Source organism: Diospyros lotus, chromosome 4 (genome assembly GCF_014633365.1).
Source record: "Diospyros lotus cultivar Yz01 chromosome 4, ASM1463336v1, whole genome shotgun sequence".
NCBI lineage: Eukaryota > Viridiplantae > Streptophyta > Magnoliopsida > Ericales > Ebenaceae > Diospyros > Diospyros lotus.
The window spans coordinates 40,522,427-40,547,061 of NC_068341.1; the positions used below are offsets into that span (position 1 = coordinate 40,522,427).

Genomic DNA, 24,635 nt, shown 5'->3' on the forward strand with positions numbered 1-24,635 from the left:
AGAAACTGGAAGAGTCAATACTAGATGAATCAATCTATTAATCAAGAGATAATGACATGATCTATTCGTTTCAACCAACATCCGACATAATTGAGGAAAAGAATTAAAATTTTGAAACTGCAAATGCCAAATTACATCAAACTTGTAGTGATTCAGTTGTTTCCTTAAATCACTTATCTTTTCATTATTAAAATCCAAAGAATAAAATTCCTCAGCTAAACCATAAATAGTATCTATAGAGAATGATTTGAATCCATTTGTAGGACTTAAGCCTCACATAACTTAAGAAGTTCTATTGTTTTCTCGATAAATTTATTATTCAACTCCATCAACTGGAAATCTATTACAACATTGAATATTGGTAAATTTTACATGAGGATACTCATAAATAAGTTGATACGGTCACATATCGATATATGCTTTTCGAACCTCATCTTGTTTGTCTAATGGATATTGTGATACTGGGTTTTGTTTTCTAAGATCACGTTCATAATATGATATTTTACTTTCAAGTGGCTCAATAGTATATTCATCTGAAGGCTTGGATCTTTTAGTTTTGGATGGTGATATGAACTTGAAGGAGCATTACGAGGACCATTTGAGTTACTTGATGATTGATCATCGGTTTTCTTAGTGAAGTATTGGAAGATATTTCGGTTGTGCATTTTAATATACTTACATATCACAATTAACAAAATCTCAATCAAGGCAATTCAAATATTCAATCAAAATTAACAAATTCCAGCCAAGACCATTCAAATATTCAATCACAATTAACAAATCTTAGTTAATGCAATTTCTAACTAAATGCAGTAGTCAAATAACAATTAACAAAAAGCGAAATGCAGTAATTAATTAATCCCTAAAGTCCTAATTTATAAAACCCATCATAGGTGTTAAATTAGGCAAAACAAAATAGAACATAATCAAATGAAATAAAATAAATTAACTTACCTTTAATCTCTTAGTCTAGTGCCTACCTGACAAGAACAAGATTTTTCAGCAATAAATTCTTGTATATTATTATTTTTACCAAATATCCTTAGACTCTTAGCAAAAATAAGTTTATTTATATCTTAAATGATGTGTTGAATTTTTAATAGATGAAATAAATATATTCAATGGAGATGTTCTTTGCTTAGCCAAAATAAAAATAAAGATAAGATGATCTATTAAAAAGTCAGGGGTGAGGCTATCGACGTCAGAAGCAGAGGCAAAGAAGCAGCCGCCTGCCCCAGCCTAGCGTGGCCACTAGCCATCCTCGGAAAAACCCCCCTCAATGATGCCGACGTGGGAACTTGGAAGCAACATCGAAGATTGATGAAGTAGAAAAAATAGATTTTGAAATATATAAATAGAAGAAGTAGAGAGAATAGATGGCTTACCTTAGGAATCTTGATTCTGGAATATGTGAAAGCAGAAAGCTCATTGTTGAGGCAAGATTGAAGAAAAAGATTGTCATAGGAGCCAATTTGAAGGAATAGCTTAGATTAAAAGATTAGGAATTTATTTTAGCTTTGGGTTGATAATGTATTTGGGCTTGGGCTGATAATATATTTGGGCTGATTGGTTGGCAAGTTTGAAAAAAAAAAAATATTTGAGCTAGGTGATTGAGTGGACTTGGAAAAAAAATATTTCATAGTATTCAATAATTAATTCTCTTATGCTAGGATAATGTGTAAAGTATTGGTTTACTTATTCTAAAATAGTTGACTATTGGTTTTCCTATTCCTGTAAACTGGTTCACTTAATCTAAATTAGTAAATAATTGGTTCGCATATCCTAATTAAGATAATATGTAATCTGGTTCACTTATTATAAAGTAGTTGATTATTGATTTTTCGATTTTGGGACAAGAATGTAAATTTGGTCACATACTCTATAATAGTGGACTATTAAGCTGCGTTCTCTTTGTGCTTTTAATTTTTAATTTTGAGTTTGAAATTTATTTTTAATTTTATGTTTTGATAGTCTGTTTTTAGAAAATTGAAAACGTGTTATTTTTTTCATTTTAAAAAATTATTTCTTAAAACAAAAAATTAGAAATTGCATTTACTTTAGAATTTTGACAAAAATTATTTTATGATATTTTATTCAATGAATTTTATTATTAAATGATAAAATTAACTATTTTTAATAAAATTTTATTATTAATTTAAAATAATAAATTTGATTAATAAATTGTTGAGTGATAATTTATATTAAATATTATTATACATAACATGTGTAATATAGTTAATAATATACTATATGTTATTCTATATTTTTAATTATAATATAGATATACTATATTTTTTAATTTTTAAATAAATATATAATTTTATTTTTAAAATTTAGGAATAATTTTTTTTCTTTTTTTCCTTCTTCTATTTTTTAGAACCAAAACATGGAAAATGAATTGTGTTTTCCATGCTTTGGACTTAGAGATTGTTTTGGTTAGAAAAAACCATTTTGTTGTTTTAGGTTTTCTTTATAAATTTTTTTGTTGTTTTTTAAAATGCATTTTTAAAAATGACAAAATAAATGCATTTTCATTTGTTTTAAAAAATTAAAAACTAAAACTGATCAGAATGCAACCTTAGGCTGTGTTCTCTTTATTTTTTAATTTTCAATTTTGAGTTTTGAATTTATTTTCAGTTTTCTATTTTGGTAGTATATTTTTATAAAATTAAAAATGCGTTCTTTTTGTCATTTTGAAAAACTATTTCTCAAAATAAAAAATTAGAAAATGTGTTCTTTTTGAAATTTTGAAAATAATATTTTTAATGATATTTTATTCAATAAATTTGATTATTCAGTAAATTAAAAATATTTAATATTAATATATTATTAAAAATATATATATTTTAAAATTAATGAATTTTATAATATTTTTTCTCATTACAATAATAAAATATGAATAAATAAATAAATAAATGTATTTTGAGTTTAGAGTTTGTTTTGGATGAAAACACTCAAAACAATTTTTGTTGTTTTGGATTTTCTTTATAATTTTTTTTATTTTAAAAAATATATTTTTAAAAATAGTAAAGAGAATGTGTTTTCATTATTTTAGAAAATTGAAAACTAAAAATGACTTGAAAATAATAAAGAGAACACAGTCTTAGTTTTCTAATTTTGAGTCAAAATAATATTTTACTCAACTATGATCTTGTAATCCACTAACATTTTCAAACACATTTGAATGCAAAATTTATGATGAAAACTTTGCTTGAATCATATTGGTTTTGTCATATAATTAAACCTTAAGGTTAATTGTCTTAGAACCCCAAGTTCGGTCCCATACACAGTTTTAAAAAACATTTTTAGTTTTTAATTTATATTCTACAACTAAAGATATCTTAACTTTTTATATATACTTCAAAAGATAGGAACATGTTCCCAATGCTAAGTTTGTCTTGATGCAACATCTCTAGTTACAAATTGGATCAAAAACTGGCCTTCTGTTACTATTGTTTTGGAATTGTTGTTTATAATTTGATAATTTGATGATAAAATGGCTATTTATATACTGAATGTACTATTAATCTTTATACAAGAGAAATTGTTTATATATGAAGAAATTGCCCCAGGGCGTAAATCAACCGGCAAAGAAAGAACTCGCTGGGGTGTTGCTCTTAGGACCCCAGGTCCTATGTTCGGGCTCTAGTCAGAAGATAGTTCAGTAGATCTAGAGCGACCCTGAAAATAAAAAATGTTTGCCGCCTTCATGTTTGCGGTTGTGTCAAGGGTCGAAACCTGTCTGCTAGATCCTCTGATTTACCTCTCCTGCTGGAATCATGGAACCAAGCAGTGGGGGCGCAAGTGATAACACATAATTTAAAAAAAAAAAAAGGCACAATGAAATTAATTAGTGACAATAATGAGACTTTTTTTTTTACTATTGTGTATTAGTCTTGTCTTGACTACTCAAGGGAAACAAGATTTGGTGGGCTAATCGCCATGTTGAGATGAAAGTAAATCTCTTTATGCAGTGATTTCTTGCTAGTAGAATTGAAAATAAATCGAGTCAAATAGAGTTGTGGTTTAGCTCAGCTCAACTCATTTAAAATTAGTTTAGTTGGTGGCTCTGCTCAAATTCGAAATGGATTAAATTTTCGGACTTGAGTTCGACTCAAATCAAGCTCACGAATTGCCTGACTAGACTCATTAGGCTGAAATAGCAGTTGAACGAGACAAATAAACTAATGAACTTGTAACCACCCGTTGGCCTACTTAAGTCATTTTGACAATATCTTGTCGCGTCTCAGCTGTTGAGTAATTATATTGAGGTTTTAAGCAAAATGAATTATATTTCTTCCATTAACAACGACCGGGGACTAATTAGTACCCATTACGTGCCTAAGGTTGGTAAATATTATTATAATATTTGGTGTGCACCATAGGTTGTATTTAAAGGAAATTAAGAAGGAAAGCGAAATGGGAATTGGATGAGTGCAGCCGTGCATAGGTATATTTAGGGGCAGATCTAAGGAGTAGGCACGGACTGTAATCTGTGTTAATCTCAGTCTTTCTTCAAATTTTTCTTGAGATTTGGACTATTGGGGAGAGGAGGAGAGCTAAAATCACCGATAAATCTAGGGACAGCCTTCCCTAGATCCATCCCTGGATATATTCATATATGAAATATATGTATTGAGTAAATATAAAATTATATTAATAATAAACATCATATTAACTTAATGGTACATATGATATGTAATATCCCGCATCGAGCGATAGAAAAGATTGGATCAACTTATCCTAATAGATCTACGTGAACTTCTCAGGAGTCACCCATTCTTGAGCTACCATAGTTTAAATACGCTTAACCTGAGAGTTTTTTATCCACACTCAGCTCAAAAGGTATTTAGTTAGTATTGTTTTCTTTCTTATTATCCTTAATATATATATTAGGTTCTCTAGAGTCTCTTAATTCTTGGACCTGACCTTGGGCTTTGGTATATTATATTATAACTTAAATTAATACTAAGGAAGGGAATTGACCCGCTGCCATGCACAGTTTGCTTTTATATATATATATATATATATATGTAATATAGATACTATAATATATATTATATCATATTAAGTTAAATGTGGAACATTAATTATCTTAATTAGTATGGAAATGGGAAACTAGGAGAAGCTGATGGTTAGGTTGCACGAAAACGAAAATGAGAGACGTTTTCGATCGAAAATGGAAACGCAAAAATGGTATTTTTCTAAAAAGGTAAGAAACGAAAACACAGGTAAACTATAAATTTAAAAAATATAGAATTTTTTTTATAAATATAATGTTTAATATAGAAAAAAATAAAATCATTTTATACATGAAAAACTATCAATGTTTTTTAATTATATCAACAAATCATCTATTGTATTATGAACTAGAGCCACCATCATTTAGCCATCATCGACGCCGATCATTGTCCAGAATGGGCTACTTTCATTACTCTCGCAAACAAAGTTACCATCTACCCGAAGAGCTTCGAAATCCAGGTCTAGTTTGGCTTTTTCAACACTGAGTTTGCACTAGCTGAAGCAGGGTTTGGATTTGCATTCCCTCCCGATCTCAAGGCCATACTCTCTGCCTGTTTGCCTATTGGGCAAGGGTTCCCTGACTAACAATCTTTCGGTTCCATTCAGCTCCATCTCGTGCTTCCATCAAGCTACCAATCATCTCATTCCACATCGCGTGCAATGCTCTCGGAACACCGGAGCAGACGACAGCGAGGGCGACGAAGCGAAGGGCTCTGGAAACAGACGGCGTGGACGATTGGAACTGAGGGATTTTCGAAAAATAGGCTCTGGAAGTAAACGGTGGCAAGGGTAACAAAGCAGACGGCAACGAGGGTGATGAAGCGAGAAGCTCTAGAAGCAGACGGCGACGAAGCAATCGAACTAGAAGCAGATGGCAGTGAGGGAGATCGAAATGGAAGAAAAAGAAGAAGAATAAAAAGAAAAGAGTGAAGGAAGCAATTGGACTGTAATTATATGCTGGAAACGCATTTCTGATTGAAAAAAGTTGTTAAAATTCTCCCAAAATTTTTGAAAATTACACAAACAACCCGAAAAATGTTTTGGACTGTTTTTTCCATTTTCAAAACGGAAAATGGTTCAGAAACGTCGAAACGACATCTCCGAACCGTTTTCGTGCTTCACATACCAACGGAGGTTGGAAAAGCTAAATTGGAGTAAGTGGGCTACCGAAGATGCAAAGAATATATATAAAAATATAAGATTGGATGTTAATGTATTAGATGTTATAGGAAATATTATTATATTATATGAATATATTATTGGATCTTAAGGATATATGTAAAGGAAATATGGAAAGAAGCTGGAGAACATTCCAGCATGTTGGCCGTCTCTACCCCCAAAATTCTTCTTGCCATCCATGTACGTGCTGCCCATGAAGAAATGAATACAATAGAATATATATAAAATATGTGTTACAGAAAGGAGTAGAATATGCAAAGGAATATCATGGAAATACAACAGAATGTGATATGTAAGGGAATATATAATAATATATACATGTTATAAGGGAATAGGAGGCCAGAGAAGCTGCAGGAGGCGGTGGAAAATTCGGGAGAGAGGAGCACGACCGCCTTAGAGAAATTTCACTGGAGAGGTTTGGAGCTTGAGAAAATTGAGAATAGGGAGAAGCCTTCGCCGTTCGTTCTTCCGTTCTTCTTCCTTGCCGATTAGATTGTCTACTACCTCAGCCCTTGGCTTGTCTAGCTACTACCCCCTTTTCTAGACAGCCAGGGTAAAAAAAGTAAATCTCATCTCCACGTGAATAAGAGATGAGGATTTTCAAAAATATTTTTGCTCGTAATTTCTTCATGTATTTATAAAAATAAAATAATAAGTTATTTTGAAGTTGTACTTAATTATGTTTTATAAATAAAAATTAAATATGCAATAAAAATTAACATTAGAATGATAGAAGAAAGAAAAAAATTACACAAATCCCTATATTATATAATAGAAATGATATGTTACATATAAGAAAATATAACTACTATGCAAAAACTTTTTACGATAATATATTTTTTTGTATTATATAATAGATTTTTTATATTATATATCACTTTTTTTAATAATATAAGATACCAACCATCTTGGCCAGTATCAAATTTTTGTTTTTAGGATATATATTGTGGGGCTGTGGACCTTGTGGTCATTATCCTAGACTAGATTGGATGGCAGTCGTGGTCACCTCGTCGTGGAAACGTACTCGAAGTGCTAATTAGAATCTTCTATTTTAGTGTCCTCAAGTATGCATAATATTGAATTGGCGGGTGTATACACGTGTAAGTAGTAAAATATTAATTTTATTATACATTATAGTACAAAATAAAAAATAATTTTTTTCTTTGTTTTATTAACGAGATTTAGAAAACTTTACAAGGTTTTGCACATATTGATTTAGCTGTTGACCACTAATTAGAGTCTGAGTCCATCTAATGTACAAAAATTTTAGTTGATATATACATTTATATATAAATATATATTAGAACTTTATATATAAATATATATATATATATATTTGAAAAAATAAAAGAACTTTCTTTGTGTACTTGTTTAGTTGTTTACATAATTAAAAGGATATTATTGGGATTTAGAAAACTTGACAAGGCTTCACCATTTAGTAATATCGAAATTATGTTTGCTTTCGGTGAATTTGGTCCAACAGTTGACAACTAATTAGAGTCTGAGTCCGTCTAATGTATGAAAATTTTAATTGATACATACATACATACATACATACATATATACATATATATATTAGAGGGTGTCATGCGTTACACACGTGTAAAAATAATAAAAGAATTTAAATAAAAATTTATTAGATGATATTTAATAGTAACTATTTACTTTTTAATTTCTTTTAAACAAAATAAGTCTTAATATAATAGTGAAGTAATGCTCGTTTTCCTCTTTAAGTATTTTTAGATGAGTGATTGGGTGTCTTCATCACAAATGTCGACATTCACGTTAAAAACCTTCTAAAGCTTAGGGGGAGGTGACATGTTAAAATGATTGCGATTCTCTCTAAGTATTTGTTTAGTAACAGAGTATTGGCATCAGAAATGTTAACATTCATATCAAAAGCCTTACAATGCTTGGGGAGTTATGAGTTATGAAGATCGAGAGTTCAAAATTTAGAGTGAAGCCATTTGAAGATTCCTTTGACATTTGTATATATTCTTTATGTTAGGAGGAATGTAAAGATATTTTCATAATTTATAGTTATTATTTTTTAGTTTTCGTTGTGAGGCTTGGGGTATGTCCTAACATAAGCTATTGATTTTTTTGATAAAATACTTACTTATAGAGAAAAAAGATATAGTGTAACGACTCGTTAGTGGATTTATGAGTTATTAATATTTATTTATGTACATTGAAAATTTTTCCCTATTAAATTAAATGTGAGAAATATTTTTATGTGGTAAAATATATGTAAGTAAATTATGTGTTTAATTTAATGGATTGGGTTGCCCATTTGGGCCTAAGCCCATGTATTAGTGGGCTATGTTTTAAGTAAATGGAAATAATTTTGATTGGGCCTAGTCATGTGTAGAGTGTGTAATATCCCATGTTCGTATGAAGTTGCCACGTAATTTTGATGAGTTTAAGATATCGAAAAATTGGCTTGATAGCAGTTATAAGTACCGAATCGACTGTAGGGAATGCCTTGGAGTGAAATTGTCTAAGAAAAATGATATAGTTTCGATATGCGTTCTGTTATATGTATTTCCCGCATTGCCCCGCATGGGCCAGACTCGGTCCGATGGACCGGCCCAATCACCCAAGGCCGAGGAGGCCCCGACGACCTCGTCAAGGAAAGTCCAGCCTCCACCGAAAATCCGGAACTCGTGAAGCGAGCGTCTGGCGAGCTCCCGATAAGCTCCCAACGAGCTCCCAGCAATTAACCAACGAGCTCCCAGCGATTAACCAACGAGCTCCCAGCGATCAACTGATGAGCTCCCAGCGATCAACTAACGAACTCCCAGCGATCAACTAACGAGCTCCTGAAATATCCGCCAGATCGCTAGACTATCCAGGTCGCCGACCTAAAACCTCCAGCTCGCATAAGTGGCAAAGCTGCTGAGAAGTCAGAGGTAGGGTCCGTTCACTTTATCTGTAACAGCCCATGCCCCTCGTAATGAGGATTCCACTCCCGGTCTTGTGAAGACGATAAGGGCTGTTTGTCCCCCATTACACAATGACTGTATTTTTATATGTTATCCGAATTGTAAAAGCCCTTCAATAAGAAGGAGAGTAAAAGAGATCAGGAGGGGCAAGGACAGAAAGAATAATGAGATACCACCACTCTGAAAGAATAATCAGACGGTGGTCGTGGATTAGGCATCGTTCTGGCCGAACCACGTAAAGATTGGGGTGTTCACGCTTGGAATTTTTTTTGGGGGGGGGTTTTCCTTTCTGCTCGGTATCTTTGGATTGATTCACCGCGGCCCAAAACGAATCACGGTCGGCTGAAATTGAACGTCGACATTTTGGCGCTAGAGGAAGAGGGCCGCTCTAATCAATAGCCATGGCTAGAGGAAGGAATACTCGAAGTTCCGAGGCGGCGGTCGATCCACCTGAAAATCACCACGATCGACCACGAGACTTACCACCAAATGGAGGATCCGTTGCCCCGACAACCGATCCCCCTTTACCACCGCCCGCCGGAGACGCTCCCGGCATACCACCACGGGTCCCTATCCAGCCTACTGTTCAAATCACTGGGACAGGGACGATCCGGGATTGGCAGCAGCGCCAGGAAGCATTGGAGAATACGGTAATGCAACTCACCGACGCGGTCAGAATTCTGGCCCAAGCTCAAGCACGGGCTGTCCACGACCCACCGGCGTCGCCTCGCAGAGTCCGCCAACCACGGGAGGAGAGACGCCCACCCGCGGAAGAGGATATCGGGGATAACTATCCGTCCCCAAATCACCGCTCCCCAGTCCGAGAAAGAAGTAGGCGGTCGCAAGCCCAGCAATCAGTAGGACCGGACTCAACTGTGAAAGAGCTGTATCAAAGGGTGCGACAGCTGGAAGAACGACAAGGAGTCCGCAGCCAGAATAATGGCCGCGAGGACAGGACGCCGTTCACCAAAGAGATTGAGCTCGAACCCCTGCCCCGGAGGTTTAAGGTCCCGAGCATGCCACAATATAATGGGGACAGCGACCCCTATGATTACCTGGATGCGTACAACGTGCAAATGGATCTACAGACAACCAGCTCGCTGGCTAAATGTCGCGCTTTCCCAGCAATCCTAGGAGACATCCCCCGAGCTTGGTTCAGGAGCCTTCCGCCTCGTAGCATCAACAGCTGGGAAGAATGCCAACAGAGGTTCCTTAACCAATACAGGGCTCTAAAGAGGCAGCTCGCGCCACCTTGCCACCTCGCCACCATATTCCAAAAAGCAAACGAGCCACTGAGGGATTACATCGCTAGGTTCAGACGCGAGGTGAGCAACGTCGAGGATCCCTCGGACGAAAGCATTCTAACGGCGATCTCCGTCGGCCTCCGAAAAGACGGAAAGCTCTATGAGAGCATCTACCGAACCCCGGTCAAAGACCTGGGGGAATTCTATGAACGAGCCTCCAAGGAAATCCGATGGGAAGACACCTTCGGGACAAAGAAACCCGTCGGGTCGAAAGAAGAAGCCGGGGGCTCCAACCAGAATAAGAGAAGGCACAACGGGGACACCGGAAGAGAACCTCGGGGGGAGCGCTCGAGCAATGAAGTGTTCAAGCGAGCTCAGAAGGCAGAAAGAGATGAGCGACCTCGTAGATCACAACGCTTTGACAGCTACTGCGCCCTGTCAGACCCCCAAGAAAGGATCTTCGCCATCGAAAGGAACAAAGAGGAATTCGGGAAGCCCAACCCGTTAAGAACTCCAAACAAATTCCGAAACAAAGAGAAATTTTGCGCATACCACAACGAGGCGGGTCACAACACCTCGGAGTGCTGGGCCCTAAGGGACGCCATCGAAGATCTGATAAGAAGAGGTCGCTTGAAAGATTACGTAGTGCGACCGACTAATCAACCAAGCCAGCCACCGACACAGCAGCAACCCCCCACCGATGATGACCAGTCACCGGCTGTACGAACCATCTACACGATCCATGGCGGGCCCCACCTCGCAGGACCCTCCCACAAATCCGGCGACAAATACATACGAGAGGCCAACCATGTCTTGCTAGCAAGATCGGGCGAACAGTCGGTTCCCTCGAAGCGGCCTAGGGGTAACCCAATCCCAGAGAAGATGTTTTTCTCGGAAGAAGACGCCAGAGACGTCCATTGGCCGCACAATGACACACTCGTTATACGAGCCCAGGTCGGCAACTCCGAAGTGTCAAGGATAATGGTGGACACGGGCAGCTCGGTAAATGTAATGTACAGAGCATGCTTCTATCAGATGGGTTTGAGACCGGAACAGTTGAGCTCGTCACTAGAGCCACTCTATGGGTTCACGGGGGACGCAGTGATTCCTGTCGGTCGAATCAGCCTTCCCCTCACCATCGGAGATGCGAATCGCCAGGCCACTACTTTGGCAGAATTCCTGATAATTGACTGCCCCTCAGCATACAACGTCGTACTCGGAAGGCCGGCGATGAACGATCTGGGTCTAGTCACTTCTACCAGGTCGCTTACGGTGAAATTCCCGACCCCCGACGGAGCAGGATGTGTACGAGGCGAGCAGCACCTCGCAAGACGTTGCTATGAGGACGCCTTGAAAATGGGAGCAAAGGGAAAGAAAGTAAATATCATCACGAAGGCCGGCCCGCGATCAACCGGCCAATGGGAGGTTAAACACGACCTGGATCCCCGCGAGGTCGACTGCGACAAACCCACCGGTCCCATGGAAGAGCTCGAGGATATCTCAGTCGGTGAGGCGGACGAGGAAAGGCACCTCAAGCTAGGAAAGAGTCTAGCCCCCGAGGTAAAATCCCAACTTACAAATTTCCTTAAAGCTAACCTTGATATATTCGCATGGAACCACGAAGATATGGTGGGAATCACCCCAGAAGTCATGTCACACAGGCTCAACGTAGATCCAAGCTACAAGCCAGTACGCCAGAAGAGGAGGCCGATGACTCCGGAGCGATATGCCGCTCTTAAGGAAGAAGTGGACAGACTCTTGGCGAACGATTTCATCAAAGAGGCCCACTATCCGACCTGGGTGGCCAACCTGGTCCTGGTAAAAAAGAAGAATGGGAAGTGGAGAACCTGCATCGACTTCACCGACCTGAACAAGGCTTGTCCTAAAGACAGTTTTCCTCTCCCCAGAATCGATCAGCTCGTGGATGCAACGGCTGGTCACGGCCTCCTCAGTTTCATGGACGCCTATTCAGGCTACAACCAGATCCCCATGAACCCCACGGACCAAGAGCACACCTCGTTCATAACCGACCGGGGGCTCTATTGTTACAAGGTCATGCCTTTTGGATTGAAGAATGCTGGCGCGACCTACCAGAGGCTGGTCAATATGATGTTCGAAGCACTGATAGGAAAAACCATGGAAGTATACGTTGACGACATGCTGGTAAAATCCGAGCAAGTGACGGACCACGTTTCTGATCTTAGAGAAACGTTTGGAGTCCTCAGGAGATATCAGATGAAGCTCAACCTGCTCAAGTGCGCCTTCGGAGTAGCCTCTGGAAAATTTCTTGGGTTCATGGTAAACAACAGAGGCATTGAAGCCAACCCAGATAAAATTAAGGCTCTGCTCGACATGAGGTCGCCCGTAAGAAAGAAGGAGGTACAAAGCCTCAATGGTCAGGTCGCGGCTTTGAGCCGTTTCATTTCAAAGGCAACTGATAAGTGTGCCCCGTTCTTCGAGCTTCTAAAAAAGGAGAAAGACTTTAGATGGACAGAAGAATGCGAGTTCGCATTCCAATAACTAAAGGAGTACATGGGACGGGCCCCGTTACTCGCCAAACCTAAGGAGGGAGAGAGGTTGACCTTGTACTTAGGAGTATCCCAACAGGCTCTCAGTGCGGCCCTCGTTCGGGGGGAAGAAGGGGTGCAGCACCCCATTTATTACGTCTCCAAAAGCCTAATCGATGCAGAAACAAGGTACGCACCAATCGAAAAATTGGCTTACTGTCTAATAGTGGCATCAAGAAAGCTGCGACCCTATTTTCAAGCTCATGAGATCGAAGTCCTGACCAAATACCTACTGAAGCAAATCCTCCAAAAACCAGATACCTCAGGCCGCTTACTAAAATGGTCTATTGAGCTCGCTCAATTTGACATAAAGTACAAACCAAGGACGGCGATAAAGGGTCAAGCGTTGGCAGACTTCATTGCCGAGTTTACTGGGCCAATTGACGAGGAGCCAGAAAACCTGAAAGGACCGTCCTGGGAACTATACGTCGATGGATCATCGAATGAACAAGGAGCGGAAGCCGGGGTTATGCTGATAAGCCCCGAGGGTCACAAAATCCTCTGCGCCCTGAGGTTCGGCTTCTTGGCCACCAATAATGAATCCGAGTATGAAGCCTTATTAGCAGGACTCCGCCTGGCAAAGGAAATACGAGCTGAATTCTTGGAGATCTTCAGCGATTCTCAGCTAGTTGTCAACCAGGTACGGGGAGAATACCAGGCCAGAGACACGAAGATGACAGCATACTTACAGAAGGTACGCGAACTTTTAGCTACTTTCGAAAAATATGAAATGCATCAAATCCCCTGTTCCCAGAACTCTCACGCGGACGCTCTAGCTCGCCTAGCAACCGCTCGGGACGCAGAATTCTTGGGGGACATACCTGTCGATTTTTTGGCCACCCCGAGCACGGGACAACGAGATGAAACGCTACTGATCACGGCGCCACAAAACTCATGGATGACCCCTATCTTGGAGTATCTGCAAGACGGGAAACTATCGGAAGGCAAGCTGGAAGCACGTCGCCTGCGAGTTCAAGCCGCCCGATATTGCATCTACGATGATAGACTGTACAAGAGGGGGTTCTCAACCCCGCTCCTAAGGTGCATTGACGGCACCGATTGCCAGACTGTGCTAGAAGAAATCCATGCTGGCCACTGCGGTAATCATGCAGGGGCACTCTCTCTGGCACAAAAGGCCCTCCGACAACGGTTTTATTGGCCCACCGTGAAGCAAGATGCCATAGAGACGGTCAAGAAATGCGAGAAGTGCCAAAGGTTCGCCAAGGTTCCGCGAGCTCCGCCAGCTTACCTGCAGCAGATGAGCAGCCCTTGGCCCTTTGCCATTTGGGGCATGGATCTAATCGGGCCACTCCCCACGGCTCGCGGAGGATGCATGCATGCCATAGTGGCAGTTGACTACTTCACCAAATGGACAGAAGCCAAAGAGCTCGCACAGATCACCAGTGCGAAGACACAAGCATTTACATGGGATAACATAATTTGCAGATTCGGAGTGCCACAGCAAATAATAACGGACAACGAAACCCAATTCGCCAGCGAGCAATTCATCCAATTCTGTGAGTCGATGGGGATTCAAAAGAGTTTCACCGCCGTTGATCACCCCCAGGCCAATGGGCAGGTTGAAGCTGTCAACAAAATAATCAAGCAAACCCTGAAGACAAAGATTGAAGCTAGAAAGGGGGCTTGGGCGGATGAACTGCAAACAGTGCTATGGACCTATCGAACAACAGCCCGAAGCAGCACTGGGGAAACCCCATTCTCAATGGCGTATGGGTCAGAGGCTATGATCCCTGCTGAGAATGAAGTGGCCAGCCATCGAAGGGCCACCTTCAGCCTAGATCACAATAACGAGCTACTGGCGGCAAATCTGGATCTGCTCGAGGAATCAAGAGATGTAGCTTGCGTGAGGATCTCCATTCATCAACAAAGGGTGGCACGGTACTATAACAGGAAAGTCCGAATCCGACGTTACAACGTCGGAGATCCGGTACTACGTCTGGTACTCCCAGGAGCACGGGCGGCAAGCGACGACACCTTAGGTCCTAACTGGGAAGGTCCATTTATTATCAAAGAAAATTTGAATAACGGAGCATATCATCTGGAAAACATAGACGGTTCCCCTCTCCCACGAGCTTGGAACGCAGAACACCTTCGTCCTTACTTCAGATGAATGTAATCGTTCTTGCCTATGCTCCGTCTTTTTCATTACGAATGACTTTTATGATTCTGGTTGGAATTTATGAATTTCCATTGCACCTGATTCTTGTTGGTATTTGATTGAATGCCCCCATAACGAGGAGTCGAGAAACCATGATTTGCGAGCTGAAGCCTAAGTAACCCAGCCACGGCGCTACGGTCTACGGCTTAACTGAGCATTCACCTTGGTCCCTCCTTCAGGTCGTGGTTTGCGAGCTGAGAACCAATCATCTTGACTTGATGTCATGGTTTGGAACCTACTGAGCAATCACTTCCGCAAATAACTCCGAGCTTGGGTTCGCTAGCCGGGGTCCTTTTATCTTGGCTTAAAGCCATGGTCTGCGACCTACCTGGGTGTTCCCTCTTAGCTCAAATAAAACTTGTAGAAGCCACTGGGTGTTAGCTGAGGCTGTAACGCGACCTACCAGGACACATATATTGGCCGTACAAGTCAACAAAATAACAAACCATGGTTTGCGAGCTGAGAACCAATCATCTTGACTTGATGTCATGGTTTGGAACCTATTGAGCAACCACTTCCGCAAGTAACTCCGAGCTTGGGTTCCCTAGTCGAGGTCCTTTTATCTTGGCTTAAAGCCATGGTCTGCGACCTACCTGGGTGTTCTCTCTTAGCTCAAATAAAACTTGTAGAAGCCACTGGGTGTTAGCTGAGGCCGTAACGCGACCTACCAGGACAGATATCTTGGCTGTGCAAGTCAACAAAATAACAAACCATGGTGTGTTAGCTGGGGTCGCTCTATGACCCGCCTGAACATATAACTTGGTGGTACAAGTTGCGCTTTCACTAGTTGGGGTCCTCCTATCTTGGCTTAAAGCCATGGTCTGCGACCTACCTGAGTGTTCGCTCCCAATTTGTTGGAAAACTTATTAAAAGCCTCAATATGCCAGCCGAGGCCATGACATAATCTCATATCCTGGCAAAATTTGCGTATTGGACCCTATCGGCTGAGGTCCGTCTTAACTTGGCTAAATAAGACTATTCGCGACCTACCAGGCACACGCCTTATAACGAAGCTCCTCAGCCACTACATGTTAGACGAGATCGCAAGGCCATCCGACTTTACATATATCTCGGCAAGGCTCTCGTTATTTCGTCAAAATATGCTGAACGGGGTTTTCTGGAAATTGCCTTAAGTATAAGTGTTCGCGCTGATTATTACAACTATCATCAACGAGCTAGTTCAAGAGTGTTAGTCTACGAGCTGATAAAACTCCGGATCTTCCTAGACCTATGTTCGAACAGTTCGTTATCAAGTTACATACTCAAAAGTTCCTTACCAGTGAATCTTTCAAAAATACGGTAGTTTTGTTGAAATGATTTTCAAGTTATACCATGAAGAAGTTACTTTCAAGTGACCTCATGGAAATTGGTCCAAGAATCGTTATGCCAAGGCCTCGTCGGAATTAACTAGAGTTCGCGAAGGAATCTGAAGCAACATGCATGAAGTACAGAAAATGCCCATTTTTTATTAAATGAAGCTCACGTTTAAAAAAAAAAAAAAATACATGTGGGAGTCCTAGCTAGGAGAGGCGGTTGGTTCTACAGGATCAACCTCCACAGGGCGAGCTGCAGCAGATAGGGCCCGCTGAAGATCGACCTCGGCAACCTCCACAGGAGGCTCCTTGGCAGTCTCACCAGGCTGAGCCTCGGTGACCCCGGATAACTCGGCCTCGACCTGAGGAGCTTGCATTGTGACCAAAGATGAGGCGAGGGGACTGGCATCGTCAGCGTCCTCTGCGGCCTCGGCAGCATACCGAGCCACCTCCTCGACAGCCTGTGCACCAAAGAAGGAGAAATCCATCTCAGGATGGTTCACCCAAAGGGTGTACAAGAATGCCGAGCAAGTGTCGGATCTGGTCTCCCTACGCGCAGCGTCCATCCGCTCTCCGACCTCCGCCCTTATGTCGTCAATGGTCCTCTTAGCAAGCTCCTCACATCGGGAAGCACGATCATCCGCCCGTGTCCGCTCCTCTTTTGCCACCCTAAGCTCTGCCTCGGTTGATTTGAGTCGCTCCTCAGCCTTCCGCAACTCCCCCTTGGCTCTATTTAGCTCGCCGGTGAGCCCGGAGTTAGCTTGCTCCCACATGTTCTTCGACCTACGAAGCTCCTCGTCGAGATCTTTATTTTTCTGGACCTCCATCCTCAGACGCGTCAAGGAACCCTCCACCTCCTTTTGGGTAGCGAGGAGCTCGACCTGGAGATCTTTCTTCTCGACCGAGAGCTTCATTATTTCAGCCTTTTGGGCGTTCTTCTCGTCCTCAAGCTTCTCTATTTCGACCTGACGGGACGTGCTCACCAACTGAAGCCGCTCCTCAAAATCTTTGTACTGAGCTCTGAGCTTCACGGCAGCAAGAGAAGCCTGCGAAAGAAGAAATATTAGCTCTTTAAAGAGTAGGCTAAGGAACCAAGGTACGAAGAATTCCCACTTACCACCAGGCTGTGACGGGCCATAAAATCACAAAGAGGTATTCCCTTTAACTTCGGGTCGTCGAGGGGCTTGGAGTTCGGACCCAGGAAGTCAGGCACGGAATCCAGCAGGGGACCAACAAAGACCCCTCCTGGCAGGGCCTCCAGGGGTAGCTTCTTGTCATGGACCCTGACCCGTTTGGCCCTGATGTCCTCCCCCTGTTGTAGTTGGTCTGACCTCCTTTTTGAGCTGGTAACAGGGGCGTCTCGAACCTCCACTGCGACCTCCTTCCCACGGGCTCCACTCGAACCATGGTCTCGGGAGGCAGGGGCCCGATGCCCCAGCTGCTGATGAGCTTGCTTTGGCTGTTCGGGCTGACGGGGTAGAGTTCTTTGCCGCTGCTCCTGCTGCCCCCCCTCGCGGCTGCTGGGTTTGCTGCTGCTGAGGGCGTGATTGCGGCTGCGGACGCTCCGACCTCGCCCTAGGACGCTTCGGTTGGAGGAGCTCGAGATCAACCATGCTATTGTCTTGATCAGCTTCCCCTCTTGAACTGATCGGTTCAGCGACCCGCAAGACGGAAGGGAGAATCTCCGTACCCAAGTCCCTGAAATGATCTCCCTCGATAGTCTCGGTGCCAAAAGGAGGGGCGAGCTCGTATTTGCGAAGTAGCTCGTCCGAAAGCTCGAGAATTTCCGAACTCGACCCCGCAGCCACAAGCTTGCCAAGAATATCAGCCTCCTCAACCGATAAAATCGGTTTCGTCCCCCCAAAATCTGCATCAAAGCATGAACAAGTTAAAACAAGCACCCTCAAAGCAAAGGGAAAGTTTACGAGAGCTCACATTCTCTTACCAGGGGTCAGTGCGAAGCTATAATTCCTAAGTAGGGAAAGGGAAGGGCAAGACACGAAGAACCAACTGGACTTGTAATCACCCACGTTGGACTTCCCCTTCGCTTTACCCTGAGGAAGGACGGCCTTATACGGGGAAGGACGAGCCGCCAGGTAATACAGCCCGTCCTTGGCATTTTTAAAAGAAAATAAAAATCTTATCAGTTTTGGCGAAGGGAGAGGAAGCTTATTTGTAAGGAATAAGACGGCTAAAGAAGTGAGTTGGGCATACGAATTCGGTGTTAGTTGAAAGGGGGCGAGCTTGACATCGTTCAAAAGGGCAATAAGGTACGGAGCTACTGGGAACCTAAAACCGGACTCGAGGTGCTGGGGGCTAATAGCTACGAAATTGGCTGGCGGGTAGGCTGCATGGGAGCTCAAAGTAGGGATGTATATTCGGCAGGTCCTGGGGAGACGAAACTCCTGAGCACAAGCCATCACCTCGTGAGGCTTGGCCTTGGATGGGAATCTCTTGAAGACCGCAAGATCAGCACTCCCGTTAGCAACCTGATCCTGAACCGCCAGCTCGGTTCCCGAAGAGGCCAGGGCCACGACCACCTCGCATCCCGAGCTCGCACCCTCAAAATTTTGGCCCTCCATTATAAGGCAATCTTCAGAGTCCGAAGTGTCGTTTTCTCCTACGAAATAGTTGCAGCGCTTTTGACCTGAATCTCCACGGTATTGGTTGGACATCTACAAAGGAAAAGGGAGAACAGTCAGGTCGCAAGTCGCGAACCGGACCTCAAGAATCTAGAAAAAACCCTAGGTCTTCCAGGCCGAGCGCTTCGCAAAGGGGTACCGCCTAGGGCAGAGGGGCTGCAGCCGCAAGCCCGGCGTTCCATGAAAAGCTAATCCTAAGGTCATTGTGCCCGAAGGCCCAGCGAACGCCAAACTAAATCGTGCCGTTTCCTCAGAAATGAGAACGACATCGATCGACGAAGCCAGAGAAACCGCCGACGGCTAGCCAACGGTAGACGGCCTCACAAGAAGAAGAAGAAAGTCACAACAAACTTACCAAAAAGCTACGCCTGACGTCTGAATGGGGACTCGTACCGAGCACCGGACGAGAACGGCGGACGTCTGAAAGCACGGCGGTAATGGAGACCTCGAGAGAAGAAGGAGAAAGTAGGAAGACAAAGGTTTGGGAGGATTTCAAAAACAGCGTAAAAGAAGAAGTAGGGGGACACTCCCCACTATTTATACCGATGGCCTGGTCCATCCCAACCGTCGGATCAAATGACGACTTATCACATGCTCCGCATCCAGCGGTCGCACAACAGCTTGTGGGTCCCACGGGCGTAATCATGCGCAAAAATGGGGGGGGTGCGTATTAAATGCGCTGCCGACAAAGCGTGCTGCGTGGAACGACGAGACTTAAAGTAATTGGGCAGAAGTCGGAGGAGTGGAAGAACAGCTGGCACACGTCAGTTCCCAGCACGAAGATCGCGCCGCGAACTGGGGGGCTTATGTTATATGTATTTCCCGCATTGCCCCGAATGGGCCAGACTCGGTCCGATGGACCGGCCCAATCACCCAAGGCCGAGGAGGCCCCGACGACCTCGTCAAGGAAAGTCCAGCCTCCACCGAAAATCTGGAACTCGTGAAGCGAGCGTCTGGCGAGCTCCCGATAAGCTCCCAACGAGCTCCCAGCAATTAACCAACGAGCTCCCAGCGATTAACCAACGAGCTCCCAGCGATCAACTGACGAGCTCCCAGCGATCAACTAACGAACTCCCAACGATCAACTAACGAGCTCCTGAAATATCCGCCAGATCGCTAGACTATCCAGGTCGCCGACCTAAAACCTCCAGCTTGCATGAGTGGCAAAGCTGCTGAGAAGTCAAAGGTAGGGTCCGTTCACTTTATCTGTAACAGCCCATGCCCCTCGTAATGAGGATTCCACTCCCGGTCTTGTGAAGACGATAAGGGCTGTTTGTCCCCCATTACACAATGACTGTATTTTTATATGTTATCCGAATTGTAAAAGCCCCTCAATAAGAAGGAGAGTAAAAGACATCAAGAGGCGCAAGGACAGAAAGAATAATGAGATACCACCACTCTGAAAGAATAATCAGACGGTGGTCGTGGATTAGGCATCGTTCTGGCCGAACCACGTAAAGATTGGGGTGTTCACGCTTGGAATTTTTTTTGGGGGGGGGTTTCCTTTCTGCTCGGTATCTTTGGATTGATTCACCGCGGCCCAAAACGAATCACGGTCGGCTGAAATTGAACGTCGACACGTTCTGAGTTAGGATTTATGGATCAAAAGAAATCAGATCGGAAACAGTTTTTGGTACAGCTAAAATACAGCTGTCATTTAGGCTATAAAATCGAATCGTCGTAGAAGACTCCCGAAAAATCAACGGAACCCTAGGGGGGCTCCGGTTTTGCGTAATAAGCAACCCTTCAGTGGTTTCGGGATTAAACGATAGCCCGGTGAGGACACTGGGGCGAAATCGTCATTTTCATCTAAGATTTGGATTATTAATTGTGGAATTTCAGTATTATAATGCAAATTAATTTGAGGTTTAAGGCCAAGCTTCAATTAGAGATATGCACTAGTGTAATAAGGATGAAATTTAGGGTTTAATGTATAATTTTTAAATTAATTATGTAAATTTTTATATATATTAAGGTAGTTATATATATATATGAATAAAATGTGCTGTGAGGCTGCCCATGCTCCAAATGTAATGGCTTCGCGAAGCTTCTGTGAAGTTTTAATGGCCGAGATTTTGGCCGCGAAATAAGGAGATTGTGGCAGCAAGATTTAAGGATATCGCAACAAGATTTGTGGAGATTTTCATATTAAATGATGTGCGTGGTGGGCAAGCTTGTAACAGTGATATTTATGTGAAGCCACTGCCTATAAATTGGCAGTGATCGTGGCCGAGGGAGAGGAAGTGCGAGATCGAGAGTGATAGAGAGCAAGGGAGAGATCGAGCTCGAGTTGGGCAATTCGAGAGAGAGAGAGAGATCTGGAAGAAGGTGGGTCGCGGCCATGGCAGCCACGACAGTGAGCTGGTCGCGAAGTAGGGGAAGCTCGCGGTGGTGGCTCGGGGCAGCAACGGCGGCTCGCGGCGGCGGGTGTGAAGCAGCTGATGACGTCGAGGGTAGCCGTTGGGGCGGCCGGAGGGAGCTGGTGCCGCCATGGCCGCAACCAACTGCAACGAGCTGTAACCCGCAGCAGCTAGCGACGGCCGCGAGCAGTGGCTCGCGGCGTTTCTGCATTGCGCCGAGGTCCGGTAGGACGGGAAGCGACCGGTGGCATCGGAGGTAGCCGAAAATGGCTGAGAACAGTCGGAAGCGGCAACCCGCGGCCATGGCAGCCATGGCTGCGAGCTCACCAAGCTGGGTGCGAGGCAGGGGCGATCGCGGGTGCTGCGCGAGCAACCTCTAGCGAGGACGGAAGTCGGTGCGAGGCCGGCGGGAGACGCCAGCAGCGGCGAAGGCAGCGGCAAGGCCGGCTGGTGCGGCGGGTGGCGGTTTTCGCGGAAGTTGCAGGCGGAAGGGAAGAAAGAAGAAGAAGAAGAAGAGGAAAAGAAAAAAAAAAGAAGAAAAATTAGGAAAATAAAGAAAATGTGGAGAAATTTCTGAAAAAAATAGGAAATAGTAGTTTATTAATATTTCAGAGTTTTTGACAAGAAAAGCGGCTCGGGCACACGTTTCGGGAATAGGGCACGCATATCGAGGAAGTCGAGAAGGCTAAGTCAAGATAAGTAAAATTTCTTAGAAAATTCTAGAAATTCTAGAATATTATTCTATGAATTGTCGTAGTGAAATATTTGAGAAAATATTTTAGAAATATTTAATCTGGATTTATTGAGGAAAAATAGGAAGAAATAAAGAAAAAATGATAGAAAATGCCAAAAATTATGAAAAAATAGATTTTAATGTTTATTTAAATAATTATGGTGATTAGGATGCTTTGAGGATTAAGTTGAAGTGACTTGTCAAATTTTGAGGTTGGCACGCAAATTGAAGCAATGTACGAGGCAAGGCACGGATATCGAGGTAGCCCGATAAGCTTGAGAAGGTAAGTGATACTCCCCAATTAAAGTTAGTTTTATGAAAAATGCTTGGTTAGTAAGTGGTTTATGTTCCTCGAAAATGTTTACATCATATTGACATGCTATGATATGTACCCCACACGTAGACTGCATCCATGACATGATTATAAAATGCATAAATATACGTCGATGTCATTGATCACTCGCATATGAGGCCGTAGGGAGTACGAACTGTCACCGCTGCCTTACCAAGGGTGCACTCATACACCTCGGCTTCGAAAGAGGGGGCCGCTAAAATGGTAGATAGCATGAGGGGTGCAGTTGACACTTACGAGGTAAGACATTGCATACACACATGACATAGCATTATGTACCCTTACTTAGATGATTCATCATCTAATTTGGGCTTTGCCCCTGGAATATTCAAACATTCTAGGTGGAGATTATAGCAGATACTGATGCATGAAATGGCACTTATCAGAGTGCATGAAGAATGAAATGTATGTTACGTAGCCCCTGTATGTAAGTTCTGCTATTTTAAATTCTGAACGTTTTGAGGAATGTTGATGTATACTCTTGTGGTTAATGAAGATGTAAGAGTTTATTTATGATCAATGATAAGATGTCAGGTTTCGATCTTTGCTTCCGCATTTGATGTGTATAGTGATTCTCTTTCGAGATTAATGTATGAGAATTCTGGGATGGATTTGAGGAATGATGTGATTTAGTTTTAGTGTTTAAAAGAAAAAATTTATTTTCCCAGAATTGTCCCAAGTTATAAAACGCGCCCGAAAAAGCGGGGCGTTACAGAGTGTGTATTAATTAATGAGTTAGGCCAATTAAAATGAGTGGGTTGATAGATTGGGCTTGAGCCCAATTGCAAAATTGTGTTTTAAATAAAATGAAAATGTGAAATGTCCAAAGAGGGCTTGTAAGTTATGTGTGTGAGTGCGAAAAGTGGAGGGCAAAAAGGGTATTGCATAATTGAGTTGAATAAAGAAAAGAGAAAAGAAATGGAAATAAAGCAAAATGACAAAATTGGGCTTGAGATATTTGTGTGTGTATTTTATGTGGAGGGCAATATGGTAAAAACAAAGGGGAGAGGCTGGCAGACCACTCTCTTCCCCTCATCTCCCCATGCCTTCATGTTCCTCCCAATCTCTCTCTCGTGGCTCTCCCTCTTCTTCTTCTTCTTGCTTAGAGCTTCACGGAGTGAGGAATCTAGCTTCATTGGAAGGCTTTTCTTCTTCTCCTTCGATTTTCATCATCAAATGCAAGTTCTCTTGCACTCTCTCTTTTTAATGGTTTGTGCAAGTTCCTTTCTTTTGGTAAGCATCCATCTTCATTTTTCCTATCTTTTAATGCAAGATTATATCTTTATGTTTGGCCAAGTTGATATTTTCATATCTCCAAATGGTGTTTTTTTTTTTAAAGCTTGAGATGAGTGGGTTGTTCCCATTTTTTTTTTTTTTTCCTAAAATGTGGGTTTCCTTCAAAAGGTCATCGAGTCTTGTTTTTGGGTCTCTATAGGGCTTGTCTTCCCCATCTTTTCTTCAAGAAATGGCAACTTGAGGGTTAAGAGATTAGCTATGGATGATTTTGGTTAGTTTGTGCTTATTTCATGCATTTCGGGTTGCGTCGAGTCGACTTGTTGTGGGTTAAGTCGACTCGGTCGAAGCCGATTTCTTTTGGCCTTTTTTTTTTTTTTTTTTTTTTGTTCTCAGTTAAGTCGACTCAGCCCAATTCAACTTGGTTTCGGCTGAGTCGACTCTCCCAAAGTCGACTCGGTATGCCCTCAAGTCGACTCGGTCGCATTTTGATAGAACTGCGCATGCTGCACTATTTTGGTCATAACTTTTGATGCAAAAGTTAGAATTGCGATCCGTTTGAAACTTCATAAACTAGACTTGGATTCGATTTGATATATAATATCATATATTTTGGATTTTATTTGAGTTGGTTAAGGCTTTCCCAATCCAAGTTAAGCATGATTGTTAAGATAAGTTATTATTCAATGGATGGGCATTTGCTTTTCGTGATGGAACCTATTTAAATGATTGAATTTCTTGTCATAACCATGTTGAATCCACTTAACCAATTGAGTATGCAAGTTAAGTCGAGAGGACTTTAGAAGTGATAATGTGATTACATGTGTGCTTGAGTTAAATTATGAAGTGACCTAGTAATGCCCAAA

The 24,635-nt window shown here is 42.4% G+C and overlaps 1 protein-coding gene across 1 annotated transcript in view; it reads left to right on the forward strand.

Annotated features, from left to right (window-relative positions):
- LOC127799185 (MDIS1-interacting receptor like kinase 2-like) overlaps positions 1-24,635 on the forward strand; it is a 45,602-nt gene that overhangs the window by 4,798 nt on the left and 16,169 nt on the right. The window lies entirely within an intron of this gene.